This window comes from Juglans regia, chromosome 7, assembly GCF_001411555.2.
Source record: "Juglans regia cultivar Chandler chromosome 7, Walnut 2.0, whole genome shotgun sequence".
NCBI classification, from domain to species: Eukaryota; Viridiplantae; Streptophyta; class Magnoliopsida; order Fagales; family Juglandaceae; genus Juglans; species Juglans regia.
This window is the reverse complement of record NC_049907.1, coordinates 32,793,061-32,805,269: the sequence shown is the minus strand read 5'-3', so window position 1 is coordinate 32,805,269 and position 12,209 is coordinate 32,793,061. Positions and strand designations below refer to the sequence as shown.

At 37.3% G+C, this 12,209-nt stretch overlaps 1 pseudogene; it reads left to right on the top strand.

Annotated features, from left to right (window-relative positions):
- The first annotated feature begins 11,170 nt into the window (after positions 1-11,170).
- LOC118348983 lies at positions 11,171-11,790 on the top strand (annotated as a pseudogene).
- Positions 11,791-12,209: the final 419 nt, after the last annotated feature.

The window sequence follows — 12,209 nt, the reverse complement described above, 5'->3', positions numbered from 1 at the left end:
CTAGTTAAGAATGGAGCTATAACGCAGAAAGCGAAAGGACACCATTTAATGCGAAAACTTAACTGGCACTGCGTCGCCACATACAAAAAATACGAACGATCACTCAGCATGCGACCAGGAAAGCCGTGAACTTCATACAGTGTGAATAAAGGGAAAGATAAGAAGAATTCTTCCCAGACTCATCCAGAAAGAATTAGCGGGGTAACTATAAGGGATTTATTCCTATTGGTTAGAACTCGCTGAGTTTCTAACCCTTACTCGGCCCGAGGGAATTGAATAGTCAACAAGGCATGTTAGCCTAACAATGTGTGATTGCGTTTAGAACCCAAAAATTTGAACAATAAAAAAACGAGGGAAGAAGAGAAAGAAGGGAAGAATCAAACAACAGCAGGCAAAAAATCAGTCGCAGCAGCTAAACGCTCCAGTTTGTCTCCTTAAAAACTTGTGTGAATTCTATTTTACTAACGTAATAATTTTCTGTAGTGTGAAGATCGACTAGTTCCAATGGACAAAAGTCAACTCCACTAAACGAGAACTCCATCAACAACAACTTACCTCCCAGCGAAGCAAAAATGAAAAGTAGGCCTAAATCGTTGCCTTATCCCTCTCGCAGAGGAGTGCGGGTTGACCCTTAGCCACCCGAAGATAAAATCTCTACCAACAAAATCTTCATCAGCAGAATCTCCATCAATGAAGCAATGGACGCCAACAGGGTAGGCTTGGAAATTTCAAAGGCTTGGTCGGACACGGTCGCCCAAATAATGATAAAAATGACCGCCACGTTCTAAGAATGGCTATCCACAGAAGAGAAACAAGCGTAGCATGACTGGCTAGCAGGGTAGGTAGGGGCTTTGAGGACCCCTTTACCTCATTTCCTCGGGCCGGTCACTCAACGACAAAAGAAGAAAGGAAAAAAGTAGCAAAGGTGAAGGCATGGCGAGCCAAGATATGAGCATTAGTCAGTATATGTATGTGTACAAGCCGCTGAGCAACAAAATGTGGATACATGTGTAAGAAAAAAAAGGGAGTACAACGAAACATATAAGAAAAAAGGGGGAGTACAACGAAACAAAGAAAGACTTTAGTCTCGGCACCGGGAGCAAGGGTGGTCGGCCCAGCGGTAGCAGGAGCTAGGTTGGTCAGCTCAGCAGCAGTAGGAGCAAAGCTAGATGGCTCCACTAATGCTGGTGCAGTCGTGGCTGGATCAGGAAAATCAATCGGCATCTATTTCCTTCCCAAATCGGTTGGATTCAAAGGATGCTTCACTAGTAGGGATATCACCAAGCACAAGCCTCTGAAGGTACTTGGTGAAAGATCTCGAATGCAGCTTTGGATTCCCTAACAGAAATAACCGCATTGATTTGCAGCCTTTAGCCACCTCGTGTCCCCATTCCTTGTCACAAAGTGTTGGGAACCACCTTACTTGCCTTTGTAAAGAGAGGGTGGCGTCTCAAAGATTTTGATTCAACTCCTTCAACCGGTCCTTCTCTTCCTGCATTCGGGATGAGTCATCCTGAAGACTTTGGTTGAGCTGCTCCAATTGGGTCTTCCCCTCTTCCCACTTTTGCTTATACTTCCGCTGGTGATTCTCCAACTTCTTCAATCTCTTGTGCTCTTCTGACAAATCGACCCTCGTCTTCTTAAGTTCAAGGTTTAATTGTTCCCTCTCCTCCCTATCGCCACGAGAACAGTCCAAGCTCTCTTGAGCGGCCGCTTCCTAGTCTTCCACGTTGAAAGTCACAAGCTGATAAGTACCCTGGCGACATAAAGGAAAGACTGAGAAAAAGGGAGGAAGTAGGAAAACAAAAGTAAGAGGCGGGAAATGAACAATCAAACCTTATGGAAGAAAGCATACATGCATTCAATAACCTGGCCAATAGTTTCCTCCCGACTCCCCTCCATGGCTAGTTAGGACAAAGACGGAAGGGCCTCTGCAAGACTCGCGAATATAGGAAGTTCCCCAGAGTCCTCTACAGGAGCAAGTGGGTCCTCACTTAAACTCCCAGGGTGGGGGCTGATTGCAGCATCCGGAGGAAAGTCGTCTGCCGATGGGTATTCAACTCGGGTGAACAGTTCCTCATGCGGACCCTCATCGGTTGTATCACCTACAGAATCGCCACCTTCAAAAGACTCCACCTAGACAAATGGATCGATGACCAGACTCCTCGAACCATTGTTGGCCTTAACAAGAGAATTTGCAGCAGGATTCATTGGACACCTGAGGACTACAATGTATGGAGGAGATTTACCTCCTATGTAATCTTCTACCTCCGCACGGTTGCTAGAAGAAACCTCCACCCCTCATTGGTTGCCTTAATAGAGTGACTCCCGGCGGCTGAATGGGACGAAGAAGGAGGAGAGATCTATGAAGAAGAATGATGTCCCTCACTAGGAGGGGAAGACGCAAAAATACCTTGGAAGAGGGCACCCATCTCGGCCTCATCCCCGAGCGCCTCATCAATCGTTGTCGGGAGAGGCACCACGGGAAAATGCCTACCTGTTTGCTCGCCACAACCGGCGCCAGGACCACCACAGTAACCGAACGGCTAGCTCCTGCAGTAAAGGGTCTCGAACCCTAGGAGGTAGTCCATCCTTGGCTTGAACATTCTCCCGATGGATTTTCTTCCCCTTATCCGGCTGAGGAGTATCTGAGGAAAGCTTCCGAAGCAGAGCAATTTGGGGCCGCATAAAAGTCGGCCTATCATCAGAAGGAAGGTGTCCTAGAGGAGGCAGAGAAATCCTTAGACTTACCTCAGAAAGGAGGACCTCGGAGTGAACGCCGTCGGGGTGTTTTTGCACCCATTCCCACATGATTGCAAGACGCTTCGCTTCATAAGTAGTGGTCGTCGGACGCACGTCCTTATCTTCCAGAATGTGAAGATAATATGTGTGGGTAATATATATTTTTTAGTGAATCTAACACTTCAATATTTAATTAGAATACTGTGAAATGTGAAGTTAGTTTAAATACTCATTTATTTCATAAGCTTAAATAGATTGGAAAGAAATGAATTCAATTTTAATCATTTAATAATTTGATATCAAAATTTGATTTTTTGTTTACTATCTTTCAGGAAATCCATATCAAAATTTTTTTTGATTGCACAATCATTAATAATCGATCTTAACATGATGATAAAAGGAGATGGAAAAAGAAAAATAATCCCGAATCAAAAGGGTGTTTAATTTAAATATGACGTTGTGATCCATACTCTTTTCCTTTTGTATATGTATTAACATAGTGCATGCAGTTAAGGTAGTCAAGGAGATTGGAAGTGCATATAATATATATAGACGTATACATGATCTTACTTCAAGAATGAAGCCCAAATACATTATATGTTATTAATCAAATACAGTATTCTAGGCATTGATTGCCCTATAAGCAAAAGCAAACAAATTCAGAAACAAGAGTACTACTACTGTCATGACCTCAACCTATAAATAGGCCCTTTCCATGCTACATTCTCCTTACCAATTAGTTGAAGATACTCTAATTAAAAGCCATCTACCTTATGAGTCCTTAGGCCTTGCTACTTTCAATCATCTAGCTAGCATATCATGGGTGTAATCACTTCTACAGACGACTTAACTTCCCCAATCCCTCCATCCAGATTGATCAAAGCCCTGGTCCTAGATTCTCACAACCTCATCCCAAAACTCATGCCACAAGTTGTCAAGAGCATTGATTACATTCAAGGCAATGGAGGCCCCAACAGCATCAGGCAAGTCAATTTTGCTGTAGATATTAATTATTAAGCAAGCTAGTTGGAAAATATATAATATTACTCATGTATCTTTACAATTAAACATTAAAAGCTCAGGAATTATTTCATTGAATTAAGGATAAGATGATGAATACCCTTGATGATGATGATGCAGGTAGCCCTGTTCGCTCCATTAAGAATCGAATTGATAAGGTGAACGAAGATAGCTACTACTACAAGTGCATAGTGATCGAAGGTCGCAGTAAAAATAAGATGACAACAAACTACCATAGCAAGGGTGACATTATGATCACGGAAGAGGAAATCAAGGCTGGACTATAGTTTGGCATGGAGAAATGTGTTCATGTACTGTTTCTTTTTGCCTCTTCAAATAAAGACACTCTCATAAAACAAAGAAGTTTGGCTTTGATGTTGGCAAAATAGTTCATCTGGTTTGTGTTGTTGTTTCGTGCTATATTCCTAAAGCATTTCTCTTCTACAAAATGTGTTAATAATTTTGCCCCCTCTCGGTTTGTATCAGACGTCTGATGGGCTTTCATGCTAGGCCATTTTGACTTCATTAATTATGGCCCATTTTGAAGTCATTGCGATAGCCAATCTCCTTGATTAAAGGAGCTAGTTGTATTTTACAACGGAGAAGAGAAATACCAGGTCTATATAAAAATTTTATATTAAAGAAATTTTACTTTATTTAATGATCACATTAAGACCTTCCTGATTTTATTTAATATACTACGTTAAATTCTATCTTATAGTAAAAAGAACTTTATAAGCTAATAAGACAAGTTAGTATAGGCCATGCATTTCTCTAAAAAATATCCATACAAATCTACAGATCAAAGTCAGTCGTGCTGGACAAGATGGACATAATGAACAAGGTCATCTTGTCTCCGTGATAGATGTAACAAATTCACATATTAAGTCTAGTTGCCCATATATAGCTATAATACTAATAATCAATAGGCTATTAGAAAAGAGATTCTACAAGATAAATCAACAAACTAATGTGGATTATGTTGACCGTTTCTCATGAAGGCCGTTTGTGAGAATGAGTCTCTCGCTTAGGAGTCCTTAAAGTGGTCCACCACTCTTATTCATCACGTTCATAACTGACCCCATGAAAATCGGAGCACGTGGGACACGTAACACTGAAACTTGATGGAGGCTTCGGCTATAAATACAGTGTTTAGTCCCCAGACTCACTCACTCAATTCCTTTCAGTCTTACACCATCTAAATAGAGTGGAGAAGAGTTTGGAAGTACCAAACACAGTGAGAAATGCAACAAACCAGTGAATAGCATCAATGACTGGAGGTATTGTTCTTGGCATTAAAACCTGTTGATTCTTGTTTCTAAAGTGTTATTCCGCATTTTAGAATCGTTTTTAGTCTAATAGATTAATGTAGTATTTTATATTATAAAATTACTTTTATTCTAAAGTATATTTAGTGTATCATATGAAATTATGTCAGTATGTATGTTTATTTTGTGTAATATCTTTGTAGTTGTCGTTGTTCTTGGAAAGAATAGAGAGAGGAATCATATTCTTTACAAAATGGACAAAATGATTCCTATTCATGTGCAGCCCATAACAATTGGAATAAAATTAACTATCAAGAGTAGCGAGAGTAAAAAAATATACTCTATGTGTGATGCCTCCAACCTCCGCTTGGGATGGAACAGAGACTTTGAGTGTCGGGACATGTAACACAAGGTTACATACCCCCATACATGACAGTTAATATGTAATGCATCCTATAAGTGCAACTAGCAGTATGCAATAATCTCAGCGGAATAAGGGTGATTAGTTATAACTCGTGTCAGAATGGACTAAAAACATCCCAATAACATAAATAACCATAATAAATTCAAACTTAAGGATTACATTTCCTTAATACAAAATACTTAATCCAAGTTCTATGGTTAGATCAACTATTTGATATGCTCTACAGTATGAAGAGTCAATGCTTATGAGCATGAAAATTATTTTTAGTCTTTGTTCAAGGTTCGGCTCCTCTTCAACCATCTGCATCAAACGACCCATCATGTTCATCCTCTATCGGTTCTGTCACAACTTCTATCATTTCGGGGGGAATGATAATGGTCCCACAAGGGATGAGATTTACTTGAAATCTCAATAAGTTAAACAACCAATTTGCATAGAGATAAATTATGCATGAAAAATGATAAATACGAATTGCATGAAATGTAGAAAAATGTGCATGTGTCTCCCATCCAAATTCCTCAACTTTTTTAGAAAAATCTTGATGCACTTTCACTTTCAGATAACATTTCATACTTCATTGCTTTAAATAATATAACATTTTAATGTTTATTAAAGCCATTGTTAACATACATTTGGTAGCAACATGGTTCCCCATATATACACCATGAGCACCTACCAGTGACCATAACACAACTCATGTTGGCACTATGTCATTATCTACAGACATCGTTCTCAATACAGTGATAATATAACATAACATCATCATAACATCATACACCCACTAGTATTAGGTGTCATAATATATGATTTCGCTCTGGCATTCTTTAAAAAAAACACATTCGAAGCCTGTTGACTGTTCTTCATCAACTTAGGGGTTACCACTCCATTCTTACTCACTCCAGAGTGGACAGAGGAGTTCCACTAGGATAATTCCTCATCCTAACCTTTGGGGTTGTGAAAAAACTCATTTTCATGTAATGCTTGAAAAAAGTGTTTCACGACGTGTGCATATACAATAAGCTTTTCTAGTAAAAATGACATTTATAGGTGCATTATGCTAAAATGGTAAGAATATCACTTTTCATGTAAATATACACTCAATGTATCATATGACATGATATTTTATGTTCAAAGTAATAATTGAAACAAGAATGAGGCATTCTCAATAATTCATAAATAATTTATCAAGGTATAAGTTTAGAGGCCAATTTATAAACTTCCAGAGTAATTGAGAAATAATATCATAGCAGCATAAATCAAGTGTATACTAAGTTAGGATTAATACTTCTATGGGTGATGTCTAAAATCAAAGGCTTCAAAACTGGGTATTTATAAAAATACCCATAGACCCTCAAAATTTGCCGTTAAGAACCTAAATTTTCACTAATTGTAAAGGAACTCCAAATTTAATAAAAATTCATGAACTTCATATTTTTGGCATTCTAAAACTATTTATGCCCTTGGATTTATGAAAATCAAAGTGAAACTTTCCCAAATAGTCCCAACTTATGGCATGCACTCTAGTTGATGCCTATGTGTATTTTCAACTATTGGTTACTATAAATGCATGCAATTGAGATTTTCTTTAATCACAAATGATCATTAAAATCTTTAATGACATAATGAAGACTAATTCTAGGATAATAGAGTTCATCCCAGCACTTAATCATGGCTAAGATATCCTTGATATCTACTTCATTTAAACCGATCCATTCTTGATGATCAAAACAAGATAGATTCAAAATCTCTCATGGCATGCTTCTAACCACAATTTAAACCTTCCATAATCATGTTAATATAATAATGAATCATATCAAACCATGCTTAAGACATGCCATAGCTAAATTCCCACTTAAAAACATTTAATTAATCAAACCATCCCTTAATTGACTTGGTTTTGATTTAAGCATGATAACCTTCTCAAAACTCACCCAAATTTCGTACCAACACATGGAAACAAAGCTTGACATGCTAACTAAGATCAAAAGTAAGAAAACTTACAAATTTTTTGCTCTTCCAAGCACTCAAGATAGCCTTACACAAGAACACTCAAGAACTCATCAAGAACTCACTCAGCTTCACTCTTTTGATCTCTAAGAGGGGGAAGTACTCTTCAAGGCTCAAGAGGAAGCTTGGAGCTGATGTGTGGAGGAAATTAGGGGGTAAAGGGGCCTTTTATAGGAAGCCAAAGGGGAGGGGACATTGGCTAGGTCCAAGGGGTTTTATGGAAGATGGTGTATGAATCTAAACTTTCCAGATTTGCTTCCATCACTCTGTGTCACCTTTACAGAACTAAATAGTGCCCTAAACCACCATGATTTTACTTCTATGGTTGCTACGTTACTCCTATGGGAGCTGGCCAAGTCGTGGGGTAGAGGAAAGGGGAGAAAAATCATCGAAAACCACTCAAGGGGTCTTGACAGGTTCAATTAGTTTTTCTTGGGCATATTTGATCATTGTCTTGACTTATCCCTTTTAATCATCATTATGACTGATTTGAGTAGGAGCAAGGCCACTTATTGAAGACTTTTTATGGTGGTAGAAGGTGGAAAGTTGGCTGCCAAGTGATCATAAATATGCAGCCCGAAATAAGGTGTTGAAATGGAGGTGTTTTGCTGAAATTTTCAAGATGCCTTCTACAGTTTGTGTCCTCTTGAGCAAGGGAAATAGTGGCCTAAAACCACAATGATTTCTTCCCTGCTATGGCTAAAATGGTCCTACAGTGGTGGTCAGGTCGTGGGGCATGGTTTGGTTGACAAAAAGTTCATGTAATCCTCCCTTGCAACCGGCGGGTTCACATAGCTTCAATTTAACAGATTTTTGTTAAGTTTCGATTTTGGTTAGTTTTGGGTGGAAAAATTTGAGTTAAAACTTTCATGATGGTCATGGGGCCCCTTAGGGATTAGGTGGTGAAGAAGATGGCGTGGGTGGTGGTTCAAACCATGGCAGATGGTTGGTTCAAATTCAATCCAAACGGCTACAACTCAAACTAAACCAAGGTGCACCTGGTTTGGTTCTTTGGACTGGTTTGCGCAAGTAATTTCGTCCAAGGCTTAAACTTGATTTAGGAGGGCCTCAAGAGGTGCTTAAGGACCATATTACCCTTGAGGAAAAATGACAAAAATGTTGGGCCCAAAGGCAAAACAGTCCAAGCATTACAAAGGGCAATGCACAAAACCGATTAAAGCATGGTTTGGGCTTGTTATGTCATTTTTCTTAATGACATGTGGGATGGTTTAGCTAGGGTATTAACATGCTCTAATCATGATTTAAGGGAGTATTAATTTAAATTAAAAAGTTTAAGAAAAGATTAAACTCAATTAAGTTTCAAAGTATAGTTTAAAGTCCACTAACCTCAAGTATGATGGTTAATAGCCTTAGCTAATTTTCAAAACTTAATTTGGGTAATTTGGGTAATTTGGTTATGATTTGGGTTTAAGGAAACCAATGGTATAGTGTATTGGGCTTTCAAGTTGAATAGTAAAATAAACCCAAACGTGACTTTGGACTTTGTGGGCTTAAAAGGGCCAAGTGGGTGGGTTAATGGCCTAAGGGATATTGGGCCAGGCCCATGGATGCTCTAAGGTCCTAAAAGCCTCACTAAATTCGCTAATGGGCTTTCTTTTCTAGTCATTAGCTTAACAGTACTATGTGCCAAGATTAAGGCTAACCTTACCATCAACCCTAATGTAAGTAATAACCCAAAATTATAAGCCTAATCTAGAATGTTTAAGGGTTGATCTAATGGTTAATTAAGCAGGGTGTTACACTACATGCAAGTTTAGGATTGATGTGGATAATTTAATTTTTAGCTCAAGGCTTATAGTAGTAGAGCTTAAATAATAAGCGTTATTATTAAAACATTATTTACTATTTGGGAATCATATGTCTAAAATACTTTCAGACTTGTTACATTCGCTTGGAAACAAATTTAAAAAGTATTTTTTGAGATAGAAATGATAAAAAAAGGTCATTTGATTTCTTAAAGATCATGATTATGTCCTTGATAGAAATAAAATTTTATAATAAAAAAAGAGGAAAATAATTTAATAGATGTTTTAGTTAAGTATAATGAAAAAAAAATCCCTATAATGATGCCTAAGTTGAATGGCAATACAATTATGCATAAGCCAAGCACAAAGTTGTAATTATATAAAAATTATATAGGTATTTTCGCCCCTCGATGGTTTTAAAAATGCAACTACCTTCCATAATATGTGAAAAAGTACGTTTGAAGAAAATTTGATGTTTTTCCTAAAATACACTTTTGAACTTTTTTATATTAAAAAGTAATTTAATTTGTGTCAACCTAGCAACCCAATTTTATTACTAAAGTGTTTTTAAGACTATTTAAACATTTTTTAAGCCTCTTAGCGAAACCCCAAACATACCTCAAGTATTAGCTCAAAAAACCAAAGAATTGGATTATCCGTGTTTTGTAAGTATTTTATACATGATGTTTATATTCAAAGATTAAAATAAATTAATCATACATACAAATTTTATATTTATTTCTTATAACAATTGATGAACTTGCCTATACCATCCTTTATCCTTAGATAAGTTATAAGTCTCAGTGACCATTTCATTCACTTCTTATTATTTTTAATTACATAGATTTCGCTATATGAGTGATATTCGCCTAAAATATATATACCGATAGTTTTGTCTCTCTCTTCTTCTTCTTCTTCTTCTTCTTTTTTCTCCCTGCAAAATAAAATAGCAAGAAGCCTTCTTTTTTCTGTCCATTATGAGAGACCTTGAGTATCCGTACGTAAAGCTCAAGTTTCCGCACAACTTAACTCGGGGGATATTTGGAAATGATTTTTATCAAATCGCATTTCATTTCTTATCCAAATATTATTTAAATACAAATATTTTCAAACTAATCATTATATATTTTTCAAATTAATCATTACAAATTTCTCAAAATTTGAAATTTCAAATAAAAAATAATGTTAACTTTTTAAAATTTCAAAAAAAAAATAATATTAAAAAAATTAGATTCAAACAATATTTTAACTTTATAATATTTTTATTCAACTTCTTCTCTCATTTGTCAAAACCCAATAAATACTAAATTTAAACAATCTCACTACTATTCACAAACCATTTTACGTACTACTATTCACAAAATTCTCATCTCATCTCATTCCCCAAAAATCTTCTTAGATTAAAAGCCATATTCCAATTTCCACCGTGGTTGCCAACTGTTTATGGATTTTGCTTGCACTTCAAGAGATCAAGGATCTCCACTGGTTGAGAGATTCATTAGATTTGATTTGAATAGTGAGTTGAGATGATATAATAATCCTGAACCGAAATGTTGTTTAATTTAAATACATTGTTGAGATCCATATTGTTGTGCTTTTGTATATGTATTAACATAGTGCATGACGTTAAGGTGGTCAAGGAGTTTGGAAGTGCATATAATATAGACGTCTTCGAAATTACTTCGAGAATAACTCCCCCAATACATTATATATTATTAAGCAAATGCACTCCAGGACATGATTACCCTACAAGCAAAAGCAAACAAATTCGGGAGCAAGAGTAGCACCATCATAATTTCAACCTATAAATACCCTTTCCATACTACATTTTCCTTACCAATTAGTTGAAGATTGTTCAAGCTCTATACTCATAATTAAAACCCGTCTTCCTTAAGAGTACTCCAGGCCTTCCTACTTTCAATTCTCTTGCTAGAGAGGATATCATGGGTGTAATCACTTATCCAGACGACTTAACTTCCCCAATCCCTCCATCCAGATTGTTCAAAGCTAGCCTTGGTCCTTGATTCTCACAACCTCATCCCAAAACTCATGCCACAAGCTGTCAAGAGCATTGATTTCATTCAAGGAAATGGAGGGCCCGGCAGCATCAGGCAGGTCAATTTCGCTGAAGGTATTAATTATTAAGCAAGCTAGATAGCAAATATATAATATTACTGATGTATACTTACAATTAAACATTAAACGCTTGAGATGTATTTCATTGGATTAAGGATAAGATGATGATGATGACGACGGTGATGCAGGTAGCCCTTTCAGCTCCATTAAGAACCGAATTGATGAGGTGAATGAAGAGAGCTACTATTACAAGTACACAGTGATCGAAGGTGATGCGTTGGAGGAGAAGCTGGAATTCATTGTTCATGAGGTCTAGCTTGAGCCAACACCAGAGGGTGGCAGTAAAAATAAGATGACAACAAACTACCATACCAAGGGTGACATAGTGATCACGGAAGAGGAAATCAAGGCTGGCAAGGAAAAGGTCCTGGGCATGTACAAAATTGGGGAAGCCTACCTGCTCCAAAACCCTGATACCTATGCTTAACTTGATGGTGTAGTGTATGCCTTTGTACGTTTGTCTTTAATGGCCGGCACGTAGCCAACCGCTTGATAATAAGTCTCTATCACTAGTGTTGTAGAGGCATGGTGAAATCTGTTCATGTATAGTGTAACGCCCGTCTTTGTGTTGGGACTTTTTATAAAATGATTTTAGAAAAAAGGACAGGAGTTACCATTCGATTTAAAACATTTTGCTTCCATACCCAGGGTGCAAGACTCTACGTTATAAAATAAAATGTGTTTTGAGAATAAAATAAGTTTACAGCATAAAACATTAATTCTTTAAATAAAAAGGCCTCTCATACAATTAAAACTTCATGCCTAGACTTCCGTACTCTTTCCCTTGGCCCGTGTCTGTCCTGACGCGTACTACTCATTTGGTTCCTTGAGGGGGGGAGTGGTATA